This window comes from Physeter macrocephalus, chromosome 20, assembly GCF_002837175.3.
Source record: "Physeter macrocephalus isolate SW-GA chromosome 20, ASM283717v5, whole genome shotgun sequence".
Taxonomy (NCBI): domain Eukaryota; kingdom Metazoa; phylum Chordata; class Mammalia; order Artiodactyla; family Physeteridae; genus Physeter; species Physeter macrocephalus.
In genome coordinates this window covers 95,311,545-95,327,543 of record NC_041233.1, presented here as the reverse complement: position 1 = coordinate 95,327,543, position 15,999 = coordinate 95,311,545, and the positions used below count along the sequence as shown (strand labels likewise).

Genomic DNA, 15,999 nt, shown 5'->3' with positions numbered 1-15,999 from the left:
GCATATACCCAGAGAAAACCATAATTCAAAAAGACACATGCACCCCAGTGTTCATTGCAGCACTATTTACAATAGCCAGGTCATGGAAGCAACCTAAATGCCCATCGACAGACGAATGGATAAAGAAGGTGTGGTACATATATACAATAGAATATTACTCAGACATAAAAAGGAACAAAACTGGGTCATTTGTAGAGACATGGATGGACCTAGAGACTGTCATACAGAGTGAAGTAAGTCAGAAAGAGAAAAACAAATACCATATATTAACGCAAACATGTGGAGTCTAGAAAAATCGTACAGATGAACCTGTTTGCAAGGAGGAAATAGAGACACAGATGTAGAGAACAAAAGTATGGACACCATGGGGGGGAAACGGGGGGCAGGGGGTTGTGGTGGGATGAATTGGGAGTTGGGATTGACATGTATACACTAAGATGTATAAAATAGATAACTAGTAAGAACCTGCTGTATAAAAAAATAAATAAAATTAAATTTTAAAAAAAGGTAAGCTATCATCCATGTGGATTTTTCCCTGTTATACAGATAGTTCTCTTTCATTTAATAATAAAAATGCAATGTATTATTTTTTTTAAAAAAGTCTATATTGAGTAGGTTTCTCTGTTCAGCTTCTCTCACTAATAACCATTCCCAATTTTCATTTCTTCTTGCTTCTTCCTAGCCATTACTCACCATCCTTACAACCAACTTATAGCCAATAATTTGCCCCTCTGTTATTTAGTATTTAGAAAACACAACTCTTTACAAAGAGAACGTTACCTTTTATCTATATTCAAAAATCATATGCCCCAGGGATCTTTTGACCAAAATGAGAATAAATGTTGAGGTAACGGAAGGAAGTGTGAGTAGTGAGTTAGTAAATAGATTAAGAGGTGGTAGGGAAACCACTATATGATTAAGAGATGATCATCGTGGACTAGTGCTTGATGTATGCTTACAGAAACATGATGACCCAACCTTGAATATCTGACTTAGGAAATTACACAGGCCTGTGGGCTTTTCACAAAGTGCACAAGCCTTTGATCAGTATCTTCGATCAACTTATTCAACGAATGATGACAGTATCAAATGGAACTGAAACATCTTAGGCAGGAAGGTGATGAAGGAAGTAAAAAAATGCAGTAGAGGAAAAAGAAGGATGGCAATTCTTCAACCCGTGATGGGGGCAGCCAACACATTTAGATCCCCATTCTTTAGATATGAACAACTTGCTCTCTTTCACGCTGTTGGTAAAACAAACAAACAAAAAACAGACACAAGAGCATCTCTTTGTCCTCTTTGCTCCCTGGGATACCTCCTTTCCCATTCTCTCTCTGGCTAAGTCCAAGTAGAATGTTGAATGACCTCACCATTCGTCCAGGTTTATCCTACTTTGAGAAGGTTCCCTGACCCCCTTCAGACCCCAGATCCAACCAGTCACTTTTCTGTGTGCTCCCCTAGTCTTCCTTGGAGATTTTAATCATGGCACTTAGGACACTCTATTACAATTATTTATTTCATGTAACAAACACCTGTTTACTTTCTCCTGTGTGCCAGGCACTAATCTAAGTGATTTACAAATGATCATTTGTCTGATCCTCATCAAACTCCATGAAGGTAGGTACTAGTATTTTGACCAATGTATAGGTCAGAAAACTGAGGCACAGGGAATTGACTACATTTCCTGTGGTCTCATAGCTAATAAGACACGCTAGGATTCAAGCCCCGGGGGTCAGGCTCCACAGTATATGCAGTTAGCCCCTGTGCCACACAGCCTCTCTGTCCTTTGCTAGCTGGTCTGTGAACTCCCTCCCTCTCGTGATACAAATAGCTTTTCTATTATATAAATAGTACTTGTCCATTGTAAAAATTAAGTCAATGCCTAAAATATGCTGAAGAAAGGCAAGATTACCTAGAGTCCTATTACCCTGAGCATGAAATAATCGTCATTAAAATTTTGGTTTTTATCCTTTCATGCATTTGTTTAATGTACGACCCACCCACACCCACACAGATAGTTAAATGGGACCACATCATCATCATTTTTTTTTTTTTTTTAATCACGCACCTTATCTGCCCTCCTCCTCCCAGAGTTGCCTGTCCTGGTAAGATTCCTTAAAAATCGATGTGTGAAAAAAATCCATTTATTTTTTTCTCTCATGGCCTTATGTCTCATTTACATTCATGGAAATTGTTGGTTTTTCAAAAATGGGATCATATTAAGTGTAACTTTTTGTGTGTTGCTGTTCTCACTCCACAATCCCTCCAAGTCACTAGGCAAAGCCCTCATTCATTCTTTTCACCAGGGACATGACATTGACACCACAGTGCATTTAGCTCCTGTCCTAGGACATTAACTTGGGTTTAGGGTCTGGACTCCTGCTATGTGTTTCAGACATTGTGCTGAGCACAGTGAGACCCCCCTGAATAAATATTTATTGAATTTTTTTTAATGGAGTCCTATCCATAGGAGTCAGATGCTTAGAAAAACTAAACTTAGTTTTTCCTTAATTTATGAAATGAGTGTGATCCTGAATGAGTACTGAATAAATATAATTTTAGTAAGGGAATTATAATTTAAATGTAGGAGAAGAACTTACAGTTTAAAAATTCCACGTAATACATATTTTCAAAGTTAAACCAAGTGTCCTTATTTTTTTGACTGATGAAAAATCAGTTTTGCATATAAAATGTTTGCTTAAAGCCACCTACCTTGAAACTCTATTAAAACACCTCTATCAACACACAGTTCACTTCTCAGATACCTTGAGCTTTGGGATCTGGTCCCTATTTTTCCCGGCCTGTTTCCCTACTATGACTGTGTACAAAATGCATGTTCTGATGCCAGAAGCTTAGCCTCTCTGCATTGGTGCTGAATTGAATCTCGGTGAGAGAGTTTTGGGTGAAGTAGAAAAGGATGGCTTTATTGCTTTGCCAGACAAAGGGGGACACAGTGGGCTCCTGCCTCGAAAACTGTGTCCCAATTCTGGAGGATTTGATGAGTTGTATAGCAATAGTTTAAGGGTGGGGTCGCTGACAAGATGAGGGTGTGTGCAGGGTCTCAGGTGGTCAGTCTCCTAATCTTGATGAGCTTCTCTGGTCCCTTTCATCTCGCCTCAGGTGATTTCTTGGGTGCTCCTCCCTTGATTAGCAACTGTTCGAATCTGCCCTTTGGGACTCAGGGAAGGTCATGGAGGCTGCAGTCTTGCCTACAAGAAATGGGGGGGACAAAAAGGCTTTCGTGCCCAGGAGCCCACAGGGTCCTTCTCGGTATCAGTTCTGCCCACACTAAGCTACTGCCAGCCCTGTAAACACAAACGTTCTTTCATACGACTGGGTCTTTGCCATCCCTCAGCTTGGAGTAACATTTTTTTATCCGCACAGTTCCCACTGGTAATTTCTGCTCATCTTTTCCGTGGCTGAAATGCTTCTTCCTCTGCAAAACTTTCTCGAATCTTCTCTGATCACTCTCCTGCACAGTTAGTAACATTCATTCATTTGATCCCATTGAATCTGTCCTATACTAAATCACAGCACTGAGGTAAGGTCTTCTATTTTAATTCATCTATATCACCTCTAAGACTGTGATTTTTTTATTTTTTTTTTTAATTTTAGGGTTTGGAGTTTGTCTCTTTCATCCTTTTCGCTAGTAGTCTTCTTGGTGTCTGGCATGTAGAAGCTGTTCAAATATATCTGTTGAATGAATGAGTATAGAAAAAATAAAAATGTTCTGGATTGGAATCATGAAAACTGCCCAGTAATCTCTAATATTAAAAAACTCAGTGGCATCTTAGAAAAAATAATCTGGGAGCACTGAGACTTTCCAGAGGGCACTTCCTCGGAAAAGGAGGAGCAAAGGGCTCTGATCAGTAGTTGAGTAAATATCCTCTGAGGCCCCTGATTATCCAGACGTTGACAAAAGAAAGGCTCTCCAAGTCCTGCCACTGTTACTATAAGGAAGTCCCAGCTCAGATGATTCACAGTTAAATATTTGCATGCCCTCTGGCTCAGAAAAATAAAAGCCACGACATTCCAGAGCCTTTAGGCATGTAAGATCTAGGGCCTTTCCCAGTTATTTCTCCTTAGAATCTGGTAACTGAAAAGGCCCTGTTTTATAAAAGCAAGACATGTAAAAACGGAGAGGAAGTGGAATAGATATCTGCTTGGCATTCACAGAGTGGAGTGTACCCAGACCAACGGACTAATTGTTGAAATTGATGTTTTGATACTTTGATATTTTTGTTTTCTGTTCTCTGCCCTAAGCTAGAAAGATGATGAAGCATGGTAAATGTTATGAATAAAGAAGGGCAAAACACAAAGAAATTATTTTCCCAGACCCCACAGCGGGCTGAGCTCACGGTCTTCCAACACCAACAAGCAGGGCCCTTTGTGGAGCTCAGTGTCAGCTCCACTCCCCTTGGTGGGCACTTTAAATGTAATTGTCTCACAACAGCCCTGAAAGTTCAGTGTTATGATGTCCATTTTCCAGATAAGAAGATAGATGTTAAGAAAAATAGGAGGCAGTCTGCAGAGACTTTCAGAAATGCTGTGTAGAAACCTCTGCCTCTAGACATATAAACCTATTTCCTTATTGCCTGAAAATCTGCCATTACAGCTTTATTCTTACAGTTTAAGGCAATGGAGCCTTCCTCATGTTGCTAACGCAAGTCTTTCCAAAATCTTACAATTCATTTATTATCCAGTGTGGGTGAGCTTATCAAATCCTTTCCAGAAAACAATTGTGATTAAGAAGTATAGGGGGCTTCCCTGGTGGCGCAGTGGTTGAGAGTCCGCCTGCCGAGGCAGGGGACGCGGGTTCGTGCCCCGGTCTGGGAAGATCCCACATGCCGCGGAGCGGCTGGGCCCGTGAGCCATGGTCGCTGGGCCTGCGCGTCCGGAGCCTGTGCTCCGCAACGGCAGAGGCCGCAGCAGTGAGAGGCCCGCGTACCGAAAAAAAAAAAAGAAGTACAAACAGTTATCCTGTTATTCTGCCATGTCTTCACACATGCAATGCCCGTAAAACTCTGAGTGGGAATTCTTCACCAATCGACTGTTACCCTGGGGCCAGCCTTTCCTCTGTAGGCCAGAAGTATAAAGTTATTCATATTTAATAAAATACGCGTAATGTTTGAGGACCTAAAAACCACCAAGGAGACTCTTCTGAAAGCCTCCACACTGAAAGGCTCCCCAGGACTGGGAAATAAATTATATGCGAAAAGGAATAAAGAAGTCAGTGGGTCACAAAGTAGGCTCTCCATAAGTTTTTTCCATAAATAAGATTATGTCTGCTGGACTGGCAGATAGAGCCCCAGTTTATAGTCCCAGCTCTGGTGCAATTGCTGTACAATTGGTACTAAGATATACTTCTCTACTTGTTTTGTCACTATCTTGTTTTGGACCTTGGTCATAGCACGTCCTCTCAGACACATATCCGTTTTTTTGTTTGTTTGTTTTTTGTTTGTTTTTTGCGGTACGCGGGCCTCTCATTGCTGTGGCCTCTCCCGTTGCGGAGCACAGGCTCCGGACGCGCAGGCTCAGCGGCCATGGCTCACGGGCCCAGCTGCTCCGCGGCATGTGGGATCTTCCCGGACCGGGGCACGAACCCGTGTCCCCTGCATCGGCAGGCGGACCCTCAACCACTGCGCCACCAGGGAAGCCCTCAGACACATACCTGAAAGAAATACAGCTCAAGGGGTACCGTTTTGTCACCATGCTGAGAGGACTGTGGGCCTCACAAAGAAACACACGTAGCCAGATCGTGTCCCTGAGCATCTGATACAGGAAAGTACAAAGCCAGGAAGACAAAGGCACTGTGGCATGCCCCCTTCACCCACCACACATAGCCCCACACCTGAAACTACACCCAAAGGAGGCCATCACTAAGTGTAAAACAAGTGACATCATGGCTTGCCCATACAAGAGCCTCATTTAAGATCAGTCACCTGATTTGGAGCACTTTCTTCCTTTGGCCTTAGAGAATAAAAACTTTTTTATTTCACTTTTTTCCTTCTTCTGTTATCTACTACCCTTCTCCTCCATCAAACATTTGTTGAGGGCCTGCTCTGTACTGGACACTTATCAGTGCACTGGAGATAGAATGATGGTCAGAAGAGGCAAGGTCATCACACTTATATTCTAGTGAGGGGGGTGCAGATAATACACAATTAATAGGATAATTTCAAGCACTGATCAGTGAGAAACAACAAAGCAGCGATGGGGCAGAGAAAGAATAACCCGGTGCAGTCAGGGGGTTCGCTAATGAGCTTGTGTCCACATTCCTCTCAGGTGGACCTGAGGATTATAGGACAGGAGGGGTCTAGGCAGAGAGGATAAGAAGTGAAAAGCCCCAAAGGCAGGGATGAGTCCAGTGTGTTCAAAAAATTTTTTAAAAAAAGTCTTTGTGACCCAAGGAATGAAGGGAAAAGATGGAAGAGACTGGCTGAGATCAGGTTACACAGGCGTTTGTAGGCCATGGTAGGGTTGAGATTTTATTCTAAATACAATGGGAAGTCATTTGAGGGATTTCAGCAAGGGGCTTAGCTGATCGAATGGACCGTGTGTAGGGCGCTAAGGCTGCTGTGTGACCAGGTGAGGCAGCAGAGAGAACAATTGTGAATCTGAGGCAGCGTCCAGGTGAAGCATGATGGCGGCAAAGCTAAGTGGTGTCACTGAACGCAGAGATGTGGTTGGATTTATGATCCACGTTTGAGGTGGAGGCCGCACGAAATTAGGGGGATTTCAGACTTAGAGCTCTCATGCCTTTAAATAAGGACCACATGGCCTTAACTTCATATGAACACGTAATTGATTAGTTCTGTCCCTTCCTTGGAATCAAATTCTGATTGCGAGTAGGACCCTGAGTGGCTGAAGAAACAAAGAGGGTTACTGAGGGAAAGAAAAGTTGAAACAGTAAAGAAAGGAAAGCCTGAGGTAACAAAAAGGCACATCACCTATTATATAGCAGTCCTGAGTGCCAAGCCTGATCTCCTGCAAGCTACCAAGTCTATTTTCTTGTGACAGTGCCAGAGCTAGAAAGATCTATAGGTGTCACCTAGGCTATTCATCATCTCAGGAGTGAGAAGGCTTATGAAAGGTGATTGAAATGGCTTACCTGGGGTCACAGATCTAGTTATTAGTATGACCAAATTTAGAGCTTTTTTCTCCTGGCTCTCAGTACTATGCTTTATTAGGACTTTTTCATATATAACCTAATTTGTTCCTAATAAGCTTGTAATACACAGTGCCCGAAATTTAAAGATTACTCAGTGTCTGCCTTAAGGCATCCAATGTGTCATTTGAAATTTTAGGGCAAGTGTAACACATCATTAGAATTTCTCCCGCTTGTTTTCTCCCCTTTAACAGGAGTTACCATGAGGTGAAGTCTACCTTCTTTATTTTGGTTGAGATGGGTTGCTGTACAGTCTTAACCTGGTGCATGCCATACAATTATGTAATATTCTACAACTATCCAATGTGTCTGATAAATGCTCAGCATTCATGCTCATCAGGAAAGTTAGCCTTGAAACATTTATGTGGACACGAAAAGGATGGTGGGAAATCAAGCAGTCAGGTGGATGGCACTGGATTCTTTTCTCAGACAACTTAGACTTCTCAAATCTAGTGCTGATTTTATGAGACCTTGGAAAAATTTCATTCTCAGTGAGCCCCAGACTTTTCAGTAAGAGAAAATTGACTGATAGTTTGTGGGGCGTTTTCACATCCTTAAATGCAGGGGCATTTTATAAATATATAGTTGCTGTTATTCTTCACCTGGTGGAATGATACTTGGAAAAGTTCAAACATGCCAAGGTGCCCATTCTGTAATCCGGAGGATGTTTCTATTTAAGCTTATTAGCATCTCAAGTATTAAGCATCTCACCGCAATGGTTTCATCTGACTTCAAGTCTCTATTTAAGCCCTTGGGAGCTCAGTCCTGTCAAAGGAGCTTCCAGGGGAGTTCAGGGCTCAGATCCACTGAAGAAGGGAGAAACAAGATAAGGAATAGATCCCTGATAAAGTAGATGAAAAAGTCAAATCCGCTGCCAGTTTGAGTGACTGGCATTGAGAGGTGGCAGCCAGTTAACTGTCATTTTGTGGAGTCATGGTGTTTCAAAGAGGAGAGTAGAAACCTCTTTTTTCTTCTTGCCATTATCTGCCTGTGCTCCAGTGCTCCCGCCCTAAGCAGCCTACCTGGATTTGACAAGTTTGAAAGCAGGAAGAAAGTTGGATGTGCATCCTGGATGCATATTGTTAAGAAAAAGGATGGAGACAATTCAAATGGTAATCTAATAGTAACCATAAAAACGAATTCATCATTTCCTCTCCTGTGTCCCTACATCCCAGGCACTCACTTTGTCTCTCTGACTTCTTGAATTAGAGTTTAAAATTAATGAGAATAAGCATCTTCATCAATGAAATACTTTAAATATGGTAGCATAGACTTAAAAAGGTCATGTAATTTGATAGACTGCATCTAAAAGCAGTCCTCATGTGGTGGTATGGAAGACCAAGTCTGAGCTCTGGTCCTAGCAGGACCTTCCCAGGCAAACATCCAGAAAATCACATGACTCTTAGTGCTTTGTTGTTTATGTCTATTAAGTGGGGACGATAACAATTACAATAACTCACACTTAATGAGGACTGTTCATATGTTAGATACCCTGCTAAGAGCGCTCCATGCATTATGTAATTTAATCTTCACAACCAATTTATGAAATAGGAATTTCTCAGACAAAGAAAATGAGGTTTAGTAATTTGCCTGTGGTCACAGTCGTTCAGTAGCAGAGGGAAGATTCCAACCCAGGCAGCCTGACTCTGGAGTTTATCTTCCTGTCAACCTCACCTGGTCATTGGAGGTTGAAAGAAATACTGTTTGTAAGCTTGGGAATAAAAAATACTCTCAATGAGAAAGTTTTTATTTACCATTTCTATTTTTAAAAAATAGATTGTAATCTCAATAAGGATCATGTTATCTAACAAATGTGTTTGGTGAGGTCTGAGGCAATGGCTTTTAGAAGTCAGGCAGGAATGATTTCAAGAAAACTTGATGTTCTCCTTTCCCTTGGTTGCTGGAGGGTGAGATGGGGGTGGTCCTAGGACTTCCCTCCTAGAACTAGATATATGGGCGCGGGAAATGAGAAATGTGGCACTGCTGCACAGTGCGCATAGATTAATTAGCCATGTAATGTTATATTCGTGTCATATTTCATAGTGTACAACATTTAAAACAATGCACGTGCATGTACACATACATGCAGACACATACACACACACACACACACACACACACACACACACACACACACACATTTTGTCCTGTTTTGGGCTGTGCCATCTGCTTAGGCAGGCTTAATGACAGGAGCGATTCTGGCCCAATTCATCCATTCTGAAATTGAAAGGTATTAGGATGGTACAGTATCTGCCAAATCCTGTAGGAAAAAAAAAAACAACCTCATTCTGTGCCTCATCTTCTCATGACTATTTTATAGGAGTGCCATGTCTGCCTACCTCCCTTTGGTAACCAGACTTGATGTTGGTGTTGCTAGGGTCCTGTAAACCTGGTACGAGGATGTACTTCCTTCTGGTAGAAGACGTCTTAAGGAAGCAGGAACGGAATTATGCAAAGGAACTGATATGTTCCATATAAGTTTGCTGGATGTGCCAGCCAACAAGCTCAGCACTTTACAATCATTGTCTCATATAATCCTCATCACAGGCCCCTGAACTAGGTATTGTTATCTCCTTATCACAAAGAATGGAGGCTCAGAAAAGTTTAAGAACTTTCCAAAAGTTTAAGAACTTTCCAAACTTTCTGAGAATAAATGTCAGAGCTGGGATTCTAACTCAATCTCTTAGACCATACACCCTATACATCTTTTGCTAATAGGAGTCAACAAACTACAGCAATGGACCAAATCTGACCTGATACCTGGTTTTGTCAATAAAGTTTTATTGGAACAGAGCCATGACCATTTGTTTCCATCCTGTCTGTGGCTACTTCTGCAGTAAAACAGCCTGGTTGACTAGTTCCAGCTGAGATCATGTGGCCTGTAAAATGTAACTTATCAACTGTTTGGCTCTTTACAGCAAAACTTTGCCAACCCCTGGACAATACCTAAACGCTATAGATTCAGCTCAGATCAGTTACTTCAGTGTGTCTACATCTTTACATGTATCTCCAAAATCCAGTGGGTAAAGTTCTATAGACTTCCTGTTTTAAGCTCAGCTTCATCTGTATACATGTGTTTTGTTCCAGGAGGGCATGAAGAAACCTGGATTCCAGACAAATCTCCAATCATGAGTCATGTTTAAGAGGGTTCTATGCACTTTGTATTTCTAGAATATGTTACTTTCATAGAAATCAAAGTACTTCCTAAACCTGTTCATTTAGCAGGCACATGGACAATTAGCATCCTTCGGCAGTAGAGTAGAGAGGAGTTATTCACTCGGAAAAAATGAAACACCAGGCAGCTCATGGGTGAAACCCACATTACATCATCTGCCGGTTCTGCGTAAGTGTGTAAGGTCATAGGAATGAAGTCTTTGGCCATCAGGGTCTTTAAACTCTTAGATTGCTAAGGCACGTTTGAGGTTCTACAGATCCTGTGGTCTGTGAGGCCCAAGGATAAAACCAAAAGGGTAGCAATTCAATTAAAGCTGCCTTAATTCCTGCCTAGTTGCCCAAACCATACAGCCATGGGCAGAGTAAGCTGGCTGATCTCATTTGTTTATTGTCTGTGTCCTTTCTCAGGGGCTGCTAGATGTCCTATAATCTCAGTTTTTAAACAAAACCATGTTGCAGCGTTCGAAAATAGGTAAAGGAAAGGCAGGGACATTTTTAAAGGAATCTTGTGACTTCCAAAGCATAAAGAAGTATTTCTGCATTAGTGAACAAACTATTACAAACTATTTTTAAGTGCCATTTTAGTCATAGTAACCCATGTAATTCCAGCTAAAGTGATTTATACCATGTGAAAGTAAAGGCCTATTTGAGTGAATGTATAAAAGACTAATTAGTATATCAATTTAAAATATTTGATATCAAAAATGCTTGAAAGCAATGTATCCTATGTGAGCCTCTGCTTTGCAATTTTTAATGCCATTTGTTTTGTCATAATCCTTCCCCTTTTTTATTAATGATATCATTAATAAAAAAATATTTTAAAAAGGTTGTTTCAGCCAAGTCCGTCTCCAAGTTACTTGAGTTCATGTTCATGCGTGGGTGTTTTTTAATGGGTTAGGTATCCAGAAATTTGCACATTCTGGGGCAGAGTCAAAAATCTCTAAGTTAAGAGAATGAGAGAAAATATTTGAAACCATATGCCTGATAAGGAGTTACTATCCAAAATATAAAAGGAACTCTTACAACTCAATAGCAAAACAAATAAGAAAAAAATAATAATAATAACCAGATTTTAAAATGGGCAAGGGACTTTAATAGAAATTTCTTCAAAGAACAAATACAGTTGGCCAACGGGTACATGAAAAAGATGGTCAACATGGCTAATCATCAGGGAAATACAAATCAAAACCACAACGGGATATTACCTTACACCTGTTAGGATGGCTATTATCCAAAAAACAAAATTTGGCAAGAATGATGAGAAATTCCCACTGCTGGTGGGACTGTAAAGGGTGGGTAAGAATGTAAATTAGTGCTGCCTTTACAGAAAACAGTACGGAAAAAAATTTACAATAGAACTACCATATAATTCAGCTGTCCAATTTCTGAGTATTTTCCCTAAAAAACTGCAGTCAGGGTTTTGAAGAGATATTTGTACTCCCATATTCATTGCAGCATCATTTACAATAGCCAAGATATGAAGGCAACTTAAATGTCCATCAACAGATGAATGGATAAAGAAGATGTGGTATATACAGACAATGGAATTTTACGCAGCCTTTTAAAAGAAGGAAATCCTACTAGATGTGACAACACAAGATGAATCTTGAAGACATTATGCTAAGTGAAATAAGCCGGTCACAGAAGGACAAATACTGTATGATTCCACTTATATAAGTATCTAAAGTAGCCAAACTCATAGAAGCAGAGAGTAGAATGGCAGTTGCCAGGGGCTGGGAGCAGGTGAAAATGGGGAACTGCTATTCAGTGGTTGTAAAGTTTCAGTTCTGTAAGATGAATAACTTCTGGAGATCTGCTCTGCAACACTGTGCCCATCGTTAACGGTACTGCATTGTACACTTCAAAACTTATTGCGACGGTAGAACCCATATAAAATGTTCTTACTACAATTTTTAAAAAGTTCTAAATGAAAACCATTTTGAAGCAGCCAAAACAGCTCATAGACTTCCTGCTTTAAGCTCAGTTTATGCTGTATTATACGCAAACATGGTACCTGGTTTCCCAGAATAGAACAGATTTACTATAAAACAGTAAAAAATGAAAGCAAGACTAACCATCAAAAGAGCTAAGATTTGTTTATGTTGTGCTAGGCCCTGGTCTAAGTCTTTTGCAAGAATTTCATCTTTCCAACAATTCAATAAGTGAGTGCTGTTGTTACTATTTTAATGAGGAAACTACTGGGCAGAAAGCTTCAATAACTGATGAAGTTTGCACAGCTGATCAGAGGCAGAGCCCGGGTCCACTGCAGCCTAGTTTCTTAATGCCAGCGCTCAATTGCCTCCCCAGAAAATTCCACTCCCACCTCTCAGCTGCCTCTTGATAATGTTGTTAAATTACTGATGTCTCCTAACAACAACTTTAGAAGTTTTTAGCTAAAGTTTATGCTAATACTTAATGTTATGTTAAGTTTCCTGTAACATATTTAAGAATACGGATGAATCTTGGTACATGTTAGAAAGATTTCACTTAAACATGGTGAATAAAAGTAGAGGTCTCTTTGTAAAAAAACAAACAAGCATCTGTTTTCTAGAAAATCCTCTGATATGCATCACTTCATTCCCTAACAATGCAGAATAAATGAGGTGTTACCACTGTGTACATCAAAGGTAGATGGGCTTAGATTCAGGCAGGAGGCGTTTCAGTTCTACAGGGCAGGCTGGGATGATTAATGAATACTAATTGATGGTGATGAGATCTTTAAGAATAAGAAAAATAAATTGTCTTCTGGAATTGTTTCTGGAACCAACCCCCACCCCCCGACCTCATTTTGAAGTTGTGGATAGACGTGACAGTTTTACAGTGCCAAAATAATCTGTTCCGAAGAGGAAAAAGTTCATTTAACCATTTAGCCTGCCTTATGCTGAAGAGTCAGTCACATAGGACTTTGAAACTATTTGGTCAGCTTGTTTTGGCTGTCTGTAAATATAATCTTCCAAATACAAACCTCAGAAAATGTTTCAAAGAATAGCATATAATTAGTATTTGGTTTAGTTTCCTGTCAGCTTTTATTTTATGTATTTAATCCAACTTGCTAAACCTTCTTTGTGATCCTGAATGTTTTATAGAGATAATATCATATTTAATTTTCTAATTCTATGTGAAGTTCATGGTTAGGATTAGTTGATATTTTTACATCTTCAAATTTAGAAACCTAGTATAAAGTCTTACATAGATTAGCAAATGTTTACCTTTCATAACAGAAATTTAAAGAGTACTCTGGTTTGTTTATGCCTTTGCTAATGGTCCTTCCTGCTAGGAACTTTAGAAACGTTAAATGTCCATTTAGTCATGACATACAAACAGCCTCAAAGACCTAACAGGCGGATTTGCAGAGCAATCACCTTGCCAGCTCATGGCAGCCAGAAGTAAAAGGGAAGGTGGTAGTGGTGAATCTGTTTTTATTACTTGATGCTTAATCATCATGAATCAGAGACGTTTATGAGAAATCTTTAACCATCCCATGACAGATTTGCTCACCAAAGATGTACAGATTTTGCTTTATTAGGAAAATTGTTTAGGCACTAATTGTATATATGTAAGAAATTGTTTGTTGAAAAATTTAACAGTTATGCTACGTCAGACGTCACACCGTTCTGAGCTCAGTTTTCTCATGCCATCAGATTCTATACAATGTAATTTTTAAAATTCAATCCTGGTCAAAAGGAGTCCATTAGAAGAAAGTTGTACTATATGAAATTGTAGCTCAAAAAATGCTCAGTCTCCCCAGGTTGGTAACAGCCTGGTGGTGGTGATCTTTACAGAAAGGCCACTGTAACGCCTAGGAATTCCTTCAAGGCAAGGTAGATTAGTTTCTAATCCCTGAAACACATCAAAATTACTAAAGGAACTTAAAAATATAGGTCAGGGCTCCTCCTCAAAATATGGGAAGGTGGCACTTGTGTACCTGGAATTACTTGCATTTTAACTGCACCCATTTGAGTTCTTAGAAGTGGCAAGTATTTTATGTGCCCCCCTCACATCAGTGCATCCCAGATCCATGCACTTCAAAATTATATTAGGAAAGAACCACATCTTTGCTCTGCAGAAAACTCAGCAGAGTTCACTTGGCAATTCAAAATATAAAAGCCACTTAGTTTATTGTTAGATGTTAGTGTAGTAGACATTAACATTTATTGTACAATTAATGTATTATATATTCTGCTGCTCAGGAAATGGTAAGACCTGCTAATCATAGTCTGGAAGCTAACCATTCAAATGGATCCACAAAGGACTCCATCTTTTTCGACTTGATACTGAGTTCTTCACGTGTGAGTGGTGACCCCATAGTTATCCTATTTCTGTCATTTCAAAGTTCCAAAAGCATGAAGAAAATTCAGACTGCCATGGCTACTGCTTAAAGCGATTGGACAGTTTGAGTGCCTCAACTGTTCCTACATGGGTAGGCGGAGTCAGGGCCCCAAAGGGACTCCTCCTCCCAGTGTTTTATCAAGCAAGTACAGAGGCCCAGATGTTTTGTATTTTCACTGGAGCACAATGTATAAGTGTTTTTATATTTAAGTGGGTTTTTTTTACATATTCACATGGAAAACTCAAACAGAATGGAAGGATATATATGACATGAAAAACTAAAATCTCTCTCCTCATTTTACCCTTTATTCCTTCCCTTTAATTCTATTGTCCTGAACAAAACACTGTTGACATTTGTTATGTGTTTGTCCAAAACTGTTTTGAGTGGACATAAGCATGCACACACGTGCAGATGGGTAGCTAAAGCTAGACAGCTGGTTCTCTAGAGTCCTTGAATGGAAATAGGACAATTCTTCAAAAGCCATGTCTTGCTTTAAGCAAACATTAGGGAGCATCTCTGGAAAAAATATTCATATTTAGCTCAATCTGTTCTCCAATTAATTAAATTAATTACCATACTCCGTGGCAGACTTTTTCCCCCTTCAATAAAATTAATGATCTATTTGTAAGTTAGTGTTATTTCACATATGCTGATCTCTCTTTCTGGAGGTCCCTGTTTTGATGATAGACTCATTAAGAATAGGAATCCTGTAGGGGCTGGTATTTTTTAATATTTATTTATTTATTTTTATTTTTGGCTGTGTTGGGTCCTAGTTGCGGCACGTGGGATCTTCGTTGTGGCATGCGGGATCTTTTGTTGCGGGGTACAAGCTCCAGAGTGCGTGGGCTCCATTGTTGTGGCACGCCGGCTCTCTAGTTGTGGTGCATTGGCTCAGTAGTTCTGGTGCGCAGGCTCAGTAGTTGAGGTGCATGGGCTTAGTTGCCCAGTGGTATGTGGGAACCTAGTTCCCCAACCAGGGATTGAACCCACATCCCCTGCATTGGAAGGTGGACTCTTAACCACTGGACTACCAGGGAAGTCCCCTGCTGGGTCTTGAATATGATCCCCAGGAACCCAGAATTTTCAATACCTATTGGTAGAAGTTCATTGTCAACTCACATGCACCTCATATAACAAATTGATTCAGGCAGCCCAGATTCCTGAGCTCTCTTCATTGACACCTCGTATAGTAACAAAATTATGGGAAATTTATGCAACTGAAATCCTCTCTTGTTTGGTGTAGTTATTGCTTTTCCATGTCCTTTTAAAATACAAAGATCTGCAACCAAGAGTTTTAATATGCAAGGAATGGTTTTAATATTCTGCA

The 15,999-nt window shown here is 40.2% G+C and overlaps 1 protein-coding gene across 1 annotated transcript in view; it reads left to right on the top strand.

Moving 5' to 3' along the window:
- Positions 1-15,999, top strand: part of NRG1 (neuregulin 1) — a 1,065,472-nt gene that overhangs the window by 649,545 nt on the left and 399,928 nt on the right. The gene's annotated exons all lie outside the window — the stretch shown is intronic.